The sequence below is a fragment of the Salmo salar genome, unplaced genomic scaffold, assembly GCF_905237065.1.
Source record: "Salmo salar unplaced genomic scaffold, Ssal_v3.1, whole genome shotgun sequence".
Taxonomy (NCBI): Eukaryota; Metazoa; Chordata; class Actinopteri; order Salmoniformes; family Salmonidae; genus Salmo; species Salmo salar.
The window spans coordinates 233,415-239,414 of NW_025548094.1; positions in this window are offsets into that span (position 1 = coordinate 233,415).

Genomic DNA, 6,000 nt, shown 5'->3' on the forward strand with positions numbered 1-6,000 from the left:
CATTGATGCCAGATGCAGTGAACCTGCTGAGAGATGAAGGAGGGGATGAGAGGCCAGAACATCAGTCTCATCTTCATGGAGGAAATTGATGTCAGATGCAGTGAACCTGCTGAGAGATGAAGGAGGGGATGAGAGGCCAGAACATCAGTCTCATCTTCATGGAGGACATTGATGCCAGATGCAGTGAACCTGCTGAGAGATGAAGGAGGGGATGAGAGGCCAGAACATCAGTCTCATCTTCATGGAGGACATTGATGCCAGATGCAGTGAACCTGCTGAGAGATGAAGGAGGGGATGAGAGGCCAGAACATCAACCTCATCTTCATGGAGGACATTGATGCCAGATGCAGCTACATGTAATGAACTTTATTTATTCAAGATCTCATTGATTTTAACATTTTAATATCAGTTTCTCCAAAAACAGTTTTAACATGAACATTTTGTCCATAACTTTTTAGAGAAACTTTCCTGAATTGAATCATGGGACCAGATTGGTTGTTCCAGGTTTCCATGCTGATGGACATGACTTGCCATGTCAGGTACTTGAACAGGATCATTAATATTATCAGTAGGTATTAATTCATATTTTATAAGGTTTTAACCAAATAACCCTTTTACCATGGTATGACATGATTTTATATTTCTAGATGAAATTCAACACCCGATATGTGGAAGGTGCTTGACTGGCAGATGGGGAGCAGATGGAGAGGCTGTGGTCGTATCTGAGGCGCTTTGGGAAGGTCACCAAAGAAATGAGGCCGTCCCATCTTATTGACCTCCTGACTGATGCACTTCTCCACCATGGGAAAACGCCAGAGGCTACGTTAGTACACTTGGAATTGTTATTCATTTACTTGATGCTGGTTGACTCTAGTGATGTTCCTAACATTTCCTGTTGTTTTGATGTAGTGGACTCTCTGCCATAGAGGGTTTCCCCAGCAACAGAAGTTGCAACAGAGGCAAAAAGGGAAATGGAAGAAATTGCACAGTCTCTTCCAGGTAAACCATTGTATCAATAATCTAAGCATAGAATTTCAGTATTGATTAGAAATGTTGTCACATCTGTCACTGTTGTTATGTTTTAGGAACAACACTGGACACCATTAGGGATTGGGGCAGGAATGTCAGTGTTGTTATGTTGTAGGAACAACACTGGACACCATTAGGGATTGGGGCAGGAATGTCAGTGTTGTTATGTTGTAGGAACAACACTGGACACCATTAGGGATTGGGGCAGGAATGTCAGTGTTGTTATGTTGTGGGAACAACACTGGACACCATTAGGGATTGGGGCAGGAATGTCAGTGTTGTTATGTTGTGGGAACAACACTGGACACCATTAGGGATTGGGGCAGGAATGTCAGTGTTGTTATGTTGTAGGAACAACACTGGACACCATTAGGGATTGGGGCAGGAATATCAGTGTTGTTATGTTGTGGGAACAACACTGGACACCATTAGGGATTGGGGCAGGAATGTCAGTGTTGTTATGTTGTAGGAACAACACTGGACACCATTAGGGATTGGGGCAGGAATGTCAGTGTTGTTATGTTGTAGGAACAACACTGGACACCATTAGGGATTGGGGCAGGAATGTCAGTGTTGTTATGTTGTAGGAACAACACTGGACACCATTAGGGATTGGGGCAGGAATGTCAGTGTTGTTATGTTGTAGGAACAACACTGGACACCATTAGGGATTGGGGCAGGAATGTCAGTGTTGTTATGTTGTAGGAACAACACTGGACACCATTAGGGATTGGGGCAGGAATGTCAGTGTCACCCTTGAGAGGCAAAAACCTGTTCTGTGCTGGGAGGAGCAATATGTTGCAATGCCCCAGCAACATACAATTGCTATGTATGTAATGCATTTCAAATGACTAAACAAAGTTGTTATTTTTCGACATGCATTATTGTATGCCCTCTGTAATCCATGTTTTATTTTCAGGGTACAGCAGGAAAGTGGAGATGGAACAGCTGGTTTTCAGCTTGTGCAGTTCGATAGGTACTTACTCAGTTTTTAACAGTGTAATTGTTAGATCAATGAATATAATTGATCTCCCTGGTCAAAGTATTTAGAACCTTTCTGATGACAGAAAACTGAAGACGATGGAGAGGAAGAACAGCATCCATCCTCCATCGATGGTCCCCCATCAGCAGTCTCTTCCAGACTGCACTCCACAGACTGCAGAGTAACAGATTGATGGTCCCACACCAGCAGTCTCTTCCAGACTGCACTCCACAGACTGCAGAGTAACAGATTGATGGTCCCCCACCAGCAGTCTCTTCCAGACTGCACTCCACAGACTGCAGAGTAACAGATTGATGGTCCCCACCAGCAGTCTCTTCCAGACTGCACTCCACAGACTGCAGAGGAACAGATTGATGGTCCCCCACCAGCAGTCTCTTCCAGACTGCACTCCACAGACTGCAGAGGAACAGATTGATGGTCCCCCACCTGCAGTCTCTTCCAGACTGCACTCCACAGACTGCAGAGTAACAGATTGAGGACCAATCTGGAGGGAACCTTCAGTCTGCTGCTAGAACGGAGGTTCCTCTGTGGCCTGAAAATATGCAGGTTATAGATATATATTCAACAATAGGAAAAAGTCAACTCATATCAGTTCTATGATAATTCTGGGTGGTCAAACACAATAATAATGTTTATTTGTATCTGTTTCTGAACTTGGTTTCTGTTGCTAATGATCCATTGTTGGATGGTAATCAGAGTAATTTTATAGCAGCTTTAGGTCATTTTTGATTTATTTTTTGTTTAGATTGGATTACCTTTAACATATTTTCTGTCTGTATTATCTGTTATCAATAGATGGTCAAGGTATTGATTATGTCACACTCTGACCTAGGAGAGCTGTGTTTTCTCTGTTTAGCTAGGCCAGGGTGTGATAGGTGGGTGGGCAATCTATGTTTTATTTTCTATGTTTTGGCCGGGTATGGTTTCCAATCAGAGGCAGGTGTCTTTCGTTGTCTCTGATTGGAAGCCATACGTAGGCAGCCTGTTTTTCCTTTGTCCTTGTGGGAAGTTATTTTCTGTTTAGTTGGTGAAACCTGACAGAACTGTTTTGCTGTCGTTTTGTTTGATTGTCAGAGTGTTCTGAGTAAAATAAATACAAGATGAACATCTTCCACGCTGCACCTTGGTCTACTCCTTTCAACAGCTGTGACAGATTATCTATTATCAATCAATGGTCAAGGTATTGATGATCTGTTATTAATTGATGGTCAAGGTATTGATTATCTGTTATCAATACATGGTCAAGGTATTGATTATCTGTTATCAATAGATGGTCAAGGTATTGATTATCTGTTATCAATCGATGGTCAAGGTATTGATTATCTGTCATTAATTGATGGTCAAGGTATTGATTATCTGTTATCAATAGATGGTCATGGTATTGATTATCTGTTATTAATTGATGGTCAAGGTATTGATTATCTGTTATTAATTGATGGTCAAGGTATTGATTATCTGTTATCAATAGATGGTCAAGGTATTGATTATCTGTTATAAATAGATGGTCAAGGTATTGATTATCTGTTATCAATAGATGGTCAAGGTATTGATTATCTGTTATTAATTGATGGTCAAGGTATTGATTATCTGTTATTAATTGATGGTCAAGGTATTGATTATCTGTTATCAATAGATGGTCAAGGTATTGATTATCTGTTATCAATAGATGGTCAAGGTATTGATTATCTGTTATAAATAGATGGTCAAGGTATTGATTATCTGTTATCAATAGATGGTCAAGGTATTGATTATCTGTTATCAATAGATGGTCAAGGTATTGATTATCTGTTATAAATAGATGGTCAAGGTATTGATTATCTGTTATCAATAGATGGTCAAGGTATTGATTATCTGTTATCAATAGATGGTCAAGGTATTGATTATCTGTTATAAATAGATGGTCAAGGTATTGATTATCTGTTATCAATAGATGGTCAAGGTATTGATTATCTGTTATCAATAGATGGTCAAGGTATTGATTATCTGTTATCAATAGATGGTCAAGGTATTGATTATCTGTTATAAATAGATGGTCAAGGTATTGATTATCTGTTATCAATAGATGGTCAAGGTATTGATTATCTGTTATCAATAGATGGTCAAGGTATTGCCAACTGCCTGTCCAAAAGGCCACGGTCGGTAGTAGCATAAAAACACATGTGAAGGACTACAACCTGAGGAGACGAGGTTTGTCCTCACAGCTCCTACAGGCCCTGGTGTATGAGGATGCAATGCAGGTGGACAGCACTGATTGGTCCTGGAGAGCAGGAGGAGCAGAGGATGATGGGGAGGTGCACCTCAAGCTAAGGCTCTTGGTGCTCTTTGTGAAGAGAAGCGGTAGATTGAGGATGATGTCTTCACTGCCAAGATGTTCTACTCACATGAGCAGGAACTGATCGTGGAGGCCTTACAACATTACACAGAGCAGGAACTGATCGTGGAGGCCTTACAACATTACACAGAGCAGGAACTGATCGTGGAGGCCTTACAACATTACACAGAGCAGGAACTGATCGTGGAGGCCTTACAACATTACACAGAGCAGGAACTGATCGTGGAGGCCTTACAACATTACACAGAGCAGGAACTGATCGTGGAGGCCTTACAACATTACACAGAGCAGGAACTGATCGTGGAGGCCTTACAACATTACACAGAGCAGGAACTGATCGTGGAGGCCTTACAACATTACACAGAGCAGGAACTGATCGTGGAGGCCTTACAACATTACACAGAGCAGGAACTGATCGTGGAGGCCTTACAACATTACACAGAGCAGGAACTGATCGTGGAGGCCTTACAACATTACACAGAGCAGGAACTGATCGTGGAGGCCTTACAACATTACACAGAGCAGGAACTGATCGTGGAGGCCTTACAACATTACACAGAGCAGGAACTGATCGTGGAGGCCTTACAACAATACACAGAGCAGGAACTGATCGTGGAGGCCTTACAACATTACACAGAGCAGGAACTGATCGTGGAGGCCTTACAACATTACACAGAGCAGGAACTGATCGTGGAGGCCTTACAACATTACACAGAGCAGGAACTGATCGTGGAGGCCTTACAACATTACACAGAGCAGGAACTGATCGTGGAGGCCTTACAACATTACACAGAGCAGGAACTGATCGTGGAGGCCTTACAACATTACACAGAGCAGGAACTGATCGTGGAGGCCTTACGACATTACACAGAGCAGGAACTGATCGTGGAGGCCTTACGACATTACACAGAGCAGGAACTGATCGTGGAGGACTTACGACATTACACAGAGCAGGAACTGATCGTGGAGGCCTTACAACATTACACAGAGCAGGAACTGATCGTGGAGGCCCTACAACATTACACAGAGCAGGAACTGATCGTGGAGGCCTTACAACATTACACAGAGCAGGAACTGATCGTGGAGGCCTTACAACATTACACAGAGCAGGAACTGATCGTGGAGGCCTTACAACATTACACAGAGCAGGAACTGATCGTGGAGGCCTTACAACATTACACAGAGCAGGAACTGATCGTGGAGGCCTTACAACATTACACAGAGCAGGAACTGATCGTGGAGGCCTTACAACATTACACAGAGCAGGAACTGATCGTGGAGGCCTTACAACATTACACAGAGCAGGAACTGATCGTGGAGGCCTTACAACATTACACAGAGCAGGAACTGATCGTGGAGGCCTTACAACGTTACACAGAGCAGGAACTGATCGTGGAGGCCTTACAACGTTACACAGAGCAGGAACTGATCGTGGAGGCCTTACAACGTTACACAGAGCAGGAACTGATCGTGGAGGCCTTACAACGTTACACAGAGCAGGAACTGATCGTGGAAGCCTTACAACATTACACAGAGCAAGATGGATGTTGTCTTGGGGAAAGAGCTGTCCTTGCTGGAAAGCTTGATGAGATACAGCACGCAGAAGGACAATGTGAATCGTTCAGAAGGGCTTTTA